Source organism: Protopterus annectens, chromosome 4.part1 (genome assembly GCF_019279795.1).
Source record: "Protopterus annectens isolate FY-2018-M chromosome 4.part1, PAN1.0, whole genome shotgun sequence".
In the NCBI taxonomy this organism is placed as follows: Eukaryota; Metazoa; Chordata; order Ceratodontiformes; family Protopteridae; genus Protopterus; species Protopterus annectens.
Genome location: NC_056734.1, coordinates 446,066,884 through 446,081,049, shown reverse-complemented (window position 1 = coordinate 446,081,049; position 14,166 = coordinate 446,066,884). Strand labels below are relative to the sequence as shown.

The following is a 14,166-nucleotide window of genomic DNA, read 5'->3' as shown; positions in this document are numbered from 1 at the left end:
TATTTATCTTTATTGAGTATTGATACACCACCTCCTTTAGTTTTCACACCTTCCATTCGTGGTCTGAATGTGTGTTAGGAGGTGTAACCTGGTATGGCTGTGGTGCTTTCCACAGCCTTAAAATAGGTCTCCGTGACTGCAGAGATGTCAGAGTCTTTCAAGGTGAGGACTGCTTCCAATGAGTGTATTTTGATACTAAGACTGCTAGCATTTAGCAGCACAAACTTGAGGTTGTTTTTTGAAGAAATTTTTATGTTGGGGAATTTTGTTCTTGTGACATCGTCTAAAAAAGGCACTATGGTGGTGGCAATAGCATTTGCCAGTAACCAGAATCCCAGGAGTGACAGTGAAAGACCATCTCTTTCAAACCATATTGATCATGTCATCCCAGACTGACAGAAACTGGATCCCCTTAGAATGACATCAGAAACATAGCCAATCATTGAAGTCAGTGATTTTCTGTCTATATTGTGGTGTCATCCTAGGTGAGGGCAATATGCTGCTCATGGCTATGGATATATCAGCCTGTGACACATCATCAGAGAGCTCAATCATGTTTCTCTTCATGTAATCCAGGAAGGTACATCTTACGTTGTTCACACTAACATGTACTATGACAGAACCATAATAGTTGCTTCAATGCCTGAGTGATCTGACAAATCCTGGCACCATTAAAACAGCTGACCGTGACTTTCTCTTTGTTCAGCCTGGTGAGGGTGACATCTGTGTGTGTCACTATTGAGTCTCCTATGACCCTATGACTAAGATATTTGGAGTACATGTGCTTTGTCTTATGGACTTTGAGGGTGAGACACTTTTGCTTGTGTCATTATGTGTATTGTGTGCTATGGTTGGTTTAGTATGTATGTGTTTTGGAAATCTCTGGAGTTTAGATAGATTTTTTTGTGAGTATCTCTACATATGTTGGTCTATGTGTATGCTGTGTGTCATGAGTAGGAGTTGTGGTAGGTGGGCTGACAACCTGCGTGAGCGAGCTGTGATTCCAGATTCATAATGTAGGTGCATCTCTCACAAATGGTATAGGAATGATTTAGAAATAGGTGGTTGTCAGTGTACATGAGGCAGTTGCTACACTTCAGTAGACCCATGTTGACCAGGCTGGTAGGAGAAAAGGAGGGACACTGACAGTTCATGGTCCTAGGAATAATCTTGGTCTGGATATAACAGTAGAAGAGGAAATACAGCAGGGCAGGTATTCATAGGTTTAGGCGTGAAGAGTTCTGGTTTAGGTAATATTTGTGAGGCTAGAGAGCAGGTGTCTGTAACTGACAATCCCTCTGCACAGTAGTGCGCGATGCTGCATAATGTGGCAAGAGGTACAAACCAGTTCAAACACTGGCTTTTTAAAGCAGAAAAACAGGAAAAAGCCATAAAGTTAAAATTATTCAATCAAAACGCCCTAAACAGAGCCCTGCAACAGTAACTTTAGCTAGATCAGTCCAAACTGTACTGTACTCCCACGAGGGTATGGGGGGGGGGGTTCCTCAGAGAAAAGATTAACTGTTTGTTTTACAAGTTCCAAAGGTCACAAACAGTACAGCAAAAACTTGAACCTAGTCTATGGTAGCGTTTTTCAAGTGTAGCAAACAAGTAGGTGAACAAACGATCAGATGAACAGTAATTACAGTTGTAAGGGGAATTCAGTTAGCAGACAATTTAAAAATGCAGAATTTAGAAAGGTTACACAAAGTGTACAAACTGGGTAAACTTTGTGATAACCTTTATAAATCCCCTAATAATGTTTGAGTGGAAAATACATTTTTAGTCACTTACCCTAATGCACTAGCTATATGATATGTACAGCACATCATATTTTTTTCTAGAGATCTGTAAATTTATCTTGCATGGTACAAGAATAGATTTATTTCTTATCTATTTTTAATCATATTTTTTCATGAGAGAGAATTCTTTTTTATTTCTTATCCTCACTGCCTTCCAGTTACCCCCCCCCCCCAGGACTGATCAATTGATTGGTCTCATTTGGAATGAGGGTTGATCTTAGAGACCATTACCCACGCAGTCATCAGGGGTTTTCCGCTTGATAGCTTAAATCCCCAACTCTAACTGATTGCTCTGCACATTTAGTTGCATGAGAGTTAACTATGCTTTGTGTCCAGTGGGATGTTTATGCTCTCATATGCATCCCTAGAAGGCTCCTGCGTACTGCGGCTTGGTAGAGCTAAGCACATATTCTCAGTCTATATCCTGTAATCCAGCTTCACTGCTGGAGTCATTGTCAAATTTCAGTGGTTATCTTCATTACTTACCCAACCTCAAAATGAGGGCGTCATTAACAACTGCTTACTCTCACCCTTCTTGACCAGTATTTCATTGCTGAGACATCAGTTGAAAAGGGGTCAGCTGCGACATAATCAGGGTTTCACTATACTATGCTATACTATGTTGCCAACTGTTAGACATCTTTTAGCTGGTAGTGATTCAGATTTTGTAGAAAACAAAAGTTGTTACACAAAAGAAGACATCCATAGTTATCAAACTGCAACCCAATGTAAATATACTCCTCAAGCTAAATACCAAAAAATGCATAGTCATCCCATTTGGGAAAAACAAAACACCCACGAATTACCACATAGGTGGCAGCCCCCTTAATACAGAATAGGTAATAAGAGATCTGGGGACCCAAGTAGATGGTAATCTCTCCTTTGACAACCATATTGCCAAAGTAGTTAGGAAATCCTTCTATGTGGCCCATCTAATTACTAAAGGGTTTGTATCTAGAAATAAAGAAGTTATAGTGCCCCTCTACTCGTCACTCATTAGACCCATCATAGAGTACAGTGCCCCATTTGGGATGTACCTCACAAGACACTTCCAACAGCTGGAAAGATCACAAAAGTACCTCACCAAGAGGATTACTGGCCTCAAACATATGTCCTATGCAGCCCGACTGAAAAAACTCCAGCTGTACTCAGTGGCATATCGCTTACTCAGAGGTGATCTCTGCCTGACTTACAAAGCCATGTCCAACTCAGAATTGATGGACATGCTCCACCTAAAGAAATCCAAGTTACTGTGAGCCACATGCTCTAGTGAGCTAAACCTCACTAGAATAATAAATAGAGCATGCTGGAGGGATAGATTCCTGTCACAGAAACTCCCCATGCTTTGGAACAAAATTCCAAATTACATCAGGCAGAGCACCTCATTAACACTCAAGAGAAACCATGACGAGTGGATGGGTAATAGAAAATACACCCCCTGGGATCACTTCATTGGCTCTGCTTGACAGAGGGTCAATTAATTAATCAATGGGGCAGCAAAAGCCGGCACACTCTGGCTAGGCTTATAAATGCCCTCGGGCAGATAGCCTAGTACTTTCCTATGAACCTAAAAGTCTTTTGCTAAATTGGGGTAGAGTGCTGATCCACATGGCCCTTCTTCAGATGCAGCCTGGGGCACTGCCTAGTTAAGTGACTTGCTCAGAGTCGCATGTCAGGAAAATATAGACCAAAGTAATAAATCTCTGGATAACAGGATGCAGTTCATTAACAACTAGTAGCCTTAATCTTCTGTTAGCTGCAAGACATTTCTGACAGACTGTTAGGCATAAATTGTTTAAAATTCCAGCCTTTTTTTCTGCAAGATCGGTATGATTCTATTCCAGTACATATTTTCAGGAGACCATACTTTTGCTAAATTTCTAAATATTTATTTTTATGGCATTAGCTGAGCAGTTTGCATCAAGTGACAGCTTCATCAATTTCATTCTTACTTTTTTTCTTCATTTAACTTCTTTCCTTGTCTCATTTTGTCAGTTCTGTGCTGTGCATTTGCTTGTTTCTGTATTGGATAATAACCAGTTATGAGAAAACATTTCACATATTTCCATATTATAGCCTACACAAATTTGATATCCCAGACTGAAGATTTTACAAAATAAGGGACCGTAGATCTCTCTGTATCCTTTACATCTCAGTAAACTGTGTAGAAAATCTTCATTAGGTTCTAGCTCACATTAGCAGGAGGTAACTAATATCTGACCTAGTACACCTGTTTTCTAACGCATTGTTTTACACCTCATAAAAATTTTATCCTGGCTCTGTTATATAGATGAATAGAGACCTGACTTTGCTTGAGGTGATCTGGGCTTGATTAGCAGCACTAGACGCCAGGCAGGGAGGGAGAGAGAGGACTGAGAGAGAGTAGACCAGTTAACTCTTCTGGGGAGGGGGTAAGTGCTCTGGGAGCACATGAAGTGCAATTTCCCTGGCAGAGACCAGAAAAAATGCATCCTGTGCACCAAAAGGGTGGTGGGACTGTTTGCTTGCAACAATCCTTGTGGCATTGAAATATGACCAGTACTGTCAGCCCACTCCACCATCCCTTTCAGCTGCTTAGTCAGCCACATGCTTTTTGAGTTAGGGCTAAAGGTAAAAACCTGAAACCATCCAGTGGTTGTCTAAAGGATGGCCCCTCTGGGTCATCTCTTGGCTTAGTGATGAAGAATAAGTAGGTCGATTGGGAGGTGACTGATAATAAAAGCCAAAAACGCAAATGGTGAAAGTGGTCCAATTAAAGCTAAACCAGCTTGTGGGAGCCAAGATGTCCCAGCCAGGATGAACAGAACAAATGCTAAAGCAGAGAAAGCAAGTTGCGGTTCATGAAGGAGAGTGAACCTACTTTCCAAAGTTTCTGTATGAAATCCATTCAAATCTGCTGAATAAGTCAGTTTGAGTCAGTATTTCCTATTAAATCCCTACACATCTTTGAAATATGCAACCTTGAGTCAGATTCAAAGGGATTTAATACAAAAACTTTGAAACTATATGATAGATGCTAAGGATCACTCTCTATCCTGAACCACAATCTGCCTCAAGCTAATCCCTTTAGTATTTAGGGATGGTTGATAACTGACAGGTAGTGGGGGCAAAAAAAATACTTCATGCAGATCTTTATTCTTCAGCTAAGATAAGAAGATTCCTTTCAGCCCATGGGACATAGTTGGTTATGTAGCAATACATTTATATGGGAGCTTGAACTATAAGTGTGTTCATCTAGCAGGCTTTCACCAGAGATCACAGTCCCAACTAGCAGGCTTTCACCAGAGATCACAGTCCCAACTAGCAGGCTTTCACAGAGAGATCACAGTCAGCTTTAGCAGGCTTCACCAGAGAGATCAGTCCCTGCAGGCTTTCACTCACACCAGAGATCACAGTCAACTAGCAGGCTTCACTCAGAGAGATCACAGTCCCAACTAGCAGGCTCACCAGAGAGAGATCACCCACACCAGCAGGGCAGGCATCACAGTCAGGGCTCACAGTCCCAACTATCAGATCCCAGAGATCACAGGGTTACCTACAGGACAGGATATATCAGAACCACTAAAGATATTGTTCATGGCAAAAATCCACCAGTGTACCAAAATATAAAATAGTAATGTATAAAACTAATTTGCAACTGAAGATGTGGTGGTTGAATATGACATCCCTGACTGCTGCTCCTATAAAAATCCAGAATAAATAGTTAATTCTTTCTTCTCTGCACAAGTCCATTATACATTTATTAAACGGACTTCTCCCACCCAACGCACAATATGAATCCATCAGCTTCAATTAACTGCTACAGATGCTTAAAGGAGTTATTTACATGGATGAATGAAACGAGGTTAAAACATACACACCAGCCATAAGTTATGGCTTCAGAAATATTACACTTTTTTCCTCTTATCCCTAGGGGGAGTTCACATCAGAGTTGACTATATTCAGTAGGGTATTATTAAGAAGGCAAGTAAAATGGTTATTGCCCTTTGCATGGGGACTGTGTGAGATTGCCTCTACAGAAAAAAAATGATTTGGCTGTTTTGCTGCCAGTGAAATTTTACATCATGTCATTTGGTCTTGTTCTAAGTAACCAGCTGGCTGAGGTCAAATAATATTTTCTAACTTGACATACCCTGGAGAGTGTTTTGTTTTATTAATGGCTTGTACTACATACATACTGTTTAGAAATGGAACATTTTTGTATGAGCATGTCTTACTTGTTATAAAAAGTAAGTCCAGTTTATTGGGTTTCAGTACAAAAAAAAACCACACTATAAACAGCATATAAATATAACATAGTAGTGCCAAAGCTGAAACACACGCAGTTAGAAAATAAAAAAATAAAAAGATGCTTTTTGACTATATGAGCTCTTTCAAATATGTTTTGTGTATATATGACAAGCATACCTTGATTATAGTATATCTGAGTAGAGTGTATGTTTAATAAGCATACAATCCCCGACTACCATAAATTATGCAGTTGAGTTTCCCACATTTGGGGAAATCACAGGGGTCAACCCAAGCAAAGTGTGCAATGGAAGACCCTCACCCTGGGAAACCACCTTCTTGATAGTGGTATTCCCCCTGCCAGGTAAGTATCCTTACATTCTCTCTGTGTTCACGTCAAGTATACTTCCTTACGTCACCCTCACTTTCTTTTACCACTAACTACCTTCCAGTCCTATATCTCCATACTTTCTTTCTCTCCCTGTTACATGCTTACTCTAACACTCTGAATAATTCCTCTTATAACCTGTGTGCTATTTTTCTTTTAATATATTTCAAATCTTACCACCTTACTATATTATCATTACTTGCCATTGGATAATGTTACCTACTCTGCTATGTCTGCTGTAATATGTTTGCTAAGCATTTGATAATTGCACTTGTCCTACTTGTCAAACATACTTTTAATTTCATTTTACAAGGCTTAGCCTGTGTGCTCTGTATACCTAAATGCCTACTTTGAAATTAGTTTATCTTTGTACTGTTTATATTCTAATTATGTTTTTTGTGGAGCTTTTCTCCCCAGGCCTCCACCAGAAATGGGCTCTGCATGGCCCGGTGGACTATCCTGGTAAACAAATGCCAATAAATAAATAAAATAAATAAATAAACACTTAAGTCAAACTCAAATCATTAGTCAGTTTTACCAAAGTCAAAAAAGCAGAAATATGTTTCCGTGGTGGGCAACTCTCAAATCCCAGCCCCTATTCTGCCTGTATGTTGACAACACTCCACCATACCACTCCAGAGTTTGTAAACTTCATGACAGTACTCCCCATTACTATTCCAGAGACTGTAAACTTCATGACAGTACTCCACTATACCACTCCAGCATCTGTAAACTTTGAGATACTCCACTATACCACTCCATAGTCTGTAAACTTTGACAGTACTCCATTATACCACTCCAGATTCTGCAGCTTCAAAGAAAACGAAATTGGGAAAGATATGCAATACTTGGTAACACAGCAATGTTGTTTAACCAGAGTCGAAATCCTATTTAGATTAAAAATTAAAATAAGGCTACTGTAAAACCACAATCAATATCGAGCAACTTTCGTGAATATAAAATAATAAAATCAAATAAGTTCCATCTAGGTTTGAGATGCGTATTTTATTTTGTACAAAAGCAGGGCAGATGAGTGCTGTATTAGTTAACATGTTTGTTACATTCAGGTTTTATGGTCTTACATCTGTAAAGTTTATTAACATTACGTAGAAATCACATTCACATACACATTCACATTCAGTTACATTTTGTACAGATATTGTGTGTGCAGTTCGTAAGTGTTCGTGGGTAAAGTCTCTCTCCACTGTGGACTTGGTGTAAAATTATACAATTTGTGCTGAACACTCCTACTCGATTCGCAGCTTCAAAGAAAAGGAAATTCTTGGTTTCTATACAAAATTGTTAACCTTGACTCGATTTCAATGTGTTCTTACTTTTGACCTGATAATTTTGACTAAATCTGATATATACTGTATTGCATCCTGAGGGATTCCAGCCATGCAGCTTAAAATACTGTAGAATTATAGTACAGAGAATGTTGTGTTACTTTGTAAAGGGTATCAGAATTAAATCACACAAACTATATACTTGCAGCTTTTAATGCAATTATTAGAATTGTACTCATTATGTGTGGTATAGTTGGGTCTATATCAGTTTGCCACAATGCAATTTCAGTGAACACTGGATCGTCGACCCTCATTCAGAGAAAATCATTTCAGCAATTCACTGAATTTACCAAAGGCAAGTAAATTGCCCTACATCACACCTTTGCCCTTTTCTCCACTGTAGTGCAATCTCGGAGTTGGTATATATAGTTGGGGGGATGAAGCCCCACTCTTGGGTGGGTTTGACTTGCATAGCTGTCAGTCTGCTGTGCTGTAGGGCAAGTAATCGCTCAAAAAATTTTGCTGAATGAGGGTCGACGATCCAGTCTTTGCTACAACTGCATTGCGACAAACTAATATAGACCTGGTATAGTTCCTTAGTCATAATACATTCATTTGTCTGATGGTTAAGGGTTAATAGTTCAATAATTAAGTACTAAATAATCCCATGTTAGTGAATACATCAGAAAGAGAAAAGAAAATATATTACAGGAGAAAAACAAAGATAGTGAGTTGTAGATGTGTGCAACAGCTTCTATGAACTAGAGGAATAAACATTCTTTTGCTCTTCCCTTTGTCATGGTTTTACTTGTATATACTTATGTTTGTCTGTTAGTTAATAATTCAAATGTTCAATAATTATTTTAAAAGGATGTAAGCTAACATCTTAGGAGCATGAGTTTTAACCTGGAAACAGAGTCAGGAAAATGTTTTTCTGTCCTTCAAGAACATTACAATGCATTGCTTATCAGGCAGCTATTGATATACATGGAGGAAAAGTCGAACTGTTGTATTATGGGAAAAGCCTATTAATTCTGTTCTTCACATGCTGTCTATAAAAGTACTTGGCAATAGAGCAGAATAAATATGACATCATGAAAGGAATAGCCCTTTGGGTTGCAAGAAAAAGGGATGGTACACAGCTAGAAGAAAGTGTTCATAATGCAGAGGGATTATATAGTTCTTACTTTCATCATATCTGGAAAGATGTTATCACTTTTAAATCTTAAGCAATTGGATTATATCTTTAAGTTTCCAGGTTTTAATAACTCCTTGAATAATAGCAAATTTTCTGAATGTATGTGAATACAGTCAACCCATCATCACTATGCTGGCTGCATTTGTATTTCTTGCTTTCTGACATTTTGTAATAAAAAATAAAATCGGGACAATGCTAGTATATAGACTGTTGCATTTTCAGTTTCTTGCACATGAGCATTTAAGTTTTTCTGTGTATGTTTTTTTTTCTGCCATAATAAGGTAAGCTAACCCAAACTTGTACCTAACATCATTTTAGAGACTGTTCTTTTCCGTGTTCTAATTCTAATCTTATGCTAAAACAATAAGTGTACTTTCATGTACATTTCTTTTTCTGGAAAGCTTTATGTAATTTTATATGAATGTTGTTAAACAGATTTTTTCATTAAATAAAATTGTAAAGTGTAGAATGGAGAAATACATTGCAAAGGATAAAGAGATGCTTGTTGACACACTAATATATCTCCAACAAAATAACATGTAAGGAAAAAAAGTCCAGTACTTTTCAAAAAGCATTAGTTAGATGCACATACCATTAAAATGAAAAATAAAACACAATTAAAATTTCAGCTTTAGTGTATAGGTTCATAGGTTGATACTAGGCTATCTGCCCTAGGGCATTTATAAACCTAGCCAGAGTGTGTTTGGCTTTCACCACCCTTTTAGATTAGTTGACTGTGCCTCTGTATAGTAGGTCACAGAAGGTAGCCCGTTTAAGGTTAGTTTACTGTACCTCTGTCAAGCAGGGACACAGAAGAGATCCCAGGGGTAAACTTACGATCTCCCATCCATTCGTCAAGATTTCTCTTGAAGAGGGTCAGTGAGGGGCTCTGCCTAACATGGATTGGGATTTTGTTCCAGAGTGAGTGGAGCCTCTGGGATATGAATCTGTCCCTCCAGCATGTCCTATTTATTTCAGTGCTGAGGTTCAAGTCCCTGGAGCATGTAGCTCTAAGGGATTTGGGTTTCCTGAGGTGAAGCATGTCCATCAATTCTGGGTTGGACATAGCCTTATACGTCAGACACAGATTGCCTCTGAGTAGAGCTGGAGTTTCTTTAGCCAAACTGCATAGGGCATCTGTTTGAGCCCCTTGATCGTCTTGGTGAGATACTTTTGGCGTCTTTCCAGTTGCTGCAGGTGTCGGGTAAAGTACATCCCAAATGGGGCATTGTATTCAATTATGGGCCTGATAAGTGATGAGTAGAGGGGCACAATGACCTCTCTTGATCTAGATGTGAACCCTTTCATGATAAGTTGGGCTATATAGAAGGTCTTTCTAACCACTTTGGCAACGTGATTGTCAAAGTAGAGATTGCTGTCTATTTGGGTCCACAAGTCCCTAATTACTTCTCCCGTACTTAATGGATTACCACCTATGTGGTAATTTGAGGGCACTTTGTTTTTCCCAAAGGGGATGACTATGCACTTTTTGGCATTTAGCTTTAGGCCATGGCTCTGGCACCAGTTATCCATCTCTGTGAGACACTTTTGGAGGATGCTTGTTTAAGCTGGAGAGTCGATTACGACACTCAGTTTGCAGTCATCTGCAAACGGTCAGCCATAGTCCACCCGTGTTAGCCTGTACCTCGGAGAAATATATACCAAACAAGAGAGGTCCCAGGACTGAGACTTGTGGGGCGCCACTTGTAACTGGTTTAGAGTCTGACATGGCACCTGCTATTCTGACCATGTGGGTTCTATTCCTGAGCCAGTTTGCAACCCATCTTGTGACATAGGGGTTGATATTTAAGCTGGTGAGCTTATTTATGATGCCTGAGTGGGGTATTGTGTCGAAGACATTTGCGAGGTCCAGGTAGGCTGTGTGGACTACCTTCCCTTCATCTGTGGCTTTGGTAACGGTTTCAAAGAAGTCGACCAGGTTCAAGAGGCAAGATCTGCCCTTAAAGCCGAATTGGGTAGGATCCAGTGTCTGGAGGTTCCCAATGTCTTTGTTTATGATTTCCATGATGATATGCTCCATAGCTTTGCAGACCAGGCTAGTCAGGCTTATAGGGTGATAGCTTCCTGGGTCTGTTGTGGCACCACCTTTGTGGAGTGGGACCACTGTTGATGTACGCCATTCCTTGGGTACATATCCTGTAGTAAGGCTGAGATTGAACAGTGACTTTATATGAGGGTTTAGTTCTTCTTGGAGCTCGTGTAAGATGCAGCCCGGGACACCATCTGGTCCCATTGATGCTGTGTTTTTTGCTTTAGAGAGAGCAACTCTCACCTGTGTATCTGTGATCTCAGGAAGGCTGCACTCTGTTGGGATAGACATTTGCTCTTTTGGGGGGAAGGGGGGGGAGAAGTTTGCACTGAACCTTTCTGCCAGGATGTTGGCAATGTCTGTGCGTTCAGTGTATTGTTTGTCATTTAGCACTAACTCAGAGCATATCTGGGAGTTGCGTCCCAGGTTTTTGACATAACTAAAGAAGGCCTTGTGATTATCTTTAGTGTCTTGTGCAATTTTTCTTTCGAAGCTGGCCTTAAATGAGTTTGAGGGATCGTAGTTTCTTGCTAGTACTGATCAGAGACGCCTTCCCTTTATGGGATTTTGCTCTATCATGTAGTAGCTTTCTCCTTCTGTTGTATAGCTTATTTATGGCCGGGGTCCACCAGACAGGTCTCCTGCCTTTGGAGGAGTGAGTCTTGGTTTTATTTGGGATAGCATGCTTCATGCATTCCTGTAGGTGTCCATAGAATGCTTTTGTAAAGGAGTCTGCATTTTGGGACGTATTTTCCACTGGCTGGGGGCTTTGAAGGATTCCACCTCGGTTTTGAGAAGTGTGAAGTTTGCTTTTGAGAAGTTCTTCACCGTGGTTTCCTTGGCTAGGGGTGGGGATGGAATATGGATGTCCAGTGAGATTTGTTTATGGTTTGATCTTACCAATGAGGGGTATACCTCTGGTGTGGAACATAGAGACCCTATGTTGGTGATGACCAGATCCAGTATGTTTTCCTCTCTTGTGGGAGTGATGACCAGTTGTTCCATAGCATTTGAGTTTATAAATTCTAGGAACCGTTGGGCGAGGGTGTTTGGGCTTGAGTAATTTTCCCAATCAGTGTTTGGGTAGTTGAAGTCGCCCAATATAATGGTGTTTGGAGAGACCTTCATATTCTCCAGTGTTCTCAGGAAAGCAGAGTGAGGTTTCTGTGTTTGGGAGGGTGGTCTGTAGCAGGCTACAAACTGAAAGGCAGTTTTGCCCACTGTTAGTTGCACATGGATGGTCTCCGATGCTTCGTGCAGTGCCACTAATCTGGAGGTGTGGGTATCTTTGATAAATATGGATACTCCCCCTCCTTTTGTGGTTCGGTCAGAATTTTGGGGCCGGAACGCATGGTATGAAGTATAACCAGTTAGGGCTGGGGTGCTCTCGAGAGCCTTGAACCAGGTTTTTTTATTGTTGCATATATCCAGGCACTCACTCACACACACACACACACATTATATATATATATATATATATATATATATATATATATATATATATATATATATACTATAGAATCCTCAAAGTTTAAAATGCTGAAAACTCAAAATCCTGAAAACAGACAGGATAAAACACTCAATATATTCCAGCACAAGTACATACAGAAACATATTACCCTTCAACTATATGCAGGGGGGCAAGCCCCCCTTCGTCCCCCACACACCCTGCTACTTAAATATATCAACTATGAGATTGCACTTCACTACACTAAGTGCAATCTTGGAGATTATATATTTAAGTAGCAGGGGGTGTGGGGGTGCAGGGGGGCTTGCCCCCCCCGCTTATATTTGGAGAACAGTAATATAGTTGGTGTTTTATTTGTTTCTTTATGTATTTGTGCTGGAATATAGTGAGCGTTGGTATCCTGTGTGTTTTCAGGATTTTGAGTTTTCAGTATTTTGAACTTTCAGGATTTTGGTCTCAGTGTTTTGAGCTTTCACACTCACACACACACACACACACACACACACACACACACACACACACACACACACACACACACACACACACACACATACATAAGTGCAATAGTGTAGTGGTTAGAGCATACACCTTGCACATAGTCATTCATAATTTGAGCCTCACTAAAGCCAGTTACATTTTAACCTTGTTGGCTAGGCTTACTTAGGCCCTTGGGCTAATAGCCTACTACCTACCTATGAACTTATATTAACTAACGTGGGTGGCGTAAGCCAGGGAACCTTGTTGGCTAGGCTTACTTACGCCCTTGGGCTGATAGCCTAGTACTTAGCTATGAACATTATATATATATATATATATATATATATATATATATATATATATATATACTTAGCTATGAACATTATATATATATATATATATATATATATATATATATATATATGTGTGTGTATATACACACACATACATACATAGATATGTATATATGCACACACACATTTTATATATATATATATATATATATATGTGTGTGTATATATATATATATATATATATATATATATATATTAGTGTGTGCGTATATACATGTATATCTATAGATCTACTACAGTTGATCAGCCGTATACATTGTTGAACAACAAAATATTAAGACCAAAAGATCAAACCACCTCAGCATCAGTAACCACAATCAAAAACAAAAAAACACATACTTTTTGCAGCGAGGTGGCAAGCACCCCCTATACCCCCATAACCTCTGCTAATTATATCAGTCAATGCTTCTAGGCTGAGGCTGAATAAGGTCAGTATGGATCAGTACTTCATCTCTGTTAACAAATGCAAATAAATGAATGAACAAATAGTTAAATAAATCCGTTTGAGCTTGCTTCTATATCACTGTGATTTTTCTCTGTGACACAACCAGGAATATTCTTTAAGTCTCATTCTAAACCTGTCAAAATGCTAAAGCTATTGTTAAATCTGATGTTATAGTTTATTCTTCTAAGATTTTATCTCCTCTTTTTTGGTGCCCCAAGGAACAGTGCAGGGCATGAACTGACCAGAAGCTGCTTAAGATAATGGGATCCTTGGTGTTTTGAACCTTGCAAGTGATATGTGACCGCAGTGGTTGCCAGTGTAGAATCCACAGAATTTAATTATATAATGGTAATGAGATACCATATAAGCAACCACAGTAGTGAGTACTGCCATAGTTGCAGTAGTCAGGAAGGATAAGCAGATGGCATTACAGTAGTCCATTCTAGAGGAGATCAAGGCTCGTACCACTACT

General features: G+C 39.5%; 1 protein-coding gene and 1 non-coding gene across 2 annotated transcripts in view; one reads left to right on the top strand and one right to left on the bottom strand.

Moving 5' to 3' along the window:
• LOC122801220 (neuronal tyrosine-phosphorylated phosphoinositide-3-kinase adapter 2-like) overlaps positions 1 to 14,166 on the top strand; it is a 585,302-nt gene that overhangs the window by 433,509 nt on the left and 137,627 nt on the right. The gene's annotated exons all lie outside the window — the stretch shown is intronic.
• On the bottom strand, positions 6,230 to 6,401 carry LOC122801487. The gene has a single exon (XR_006364749.1). It is a non-coding gene; the product is annotated as a U1 spliceosomal RNA (small nuclear RNA).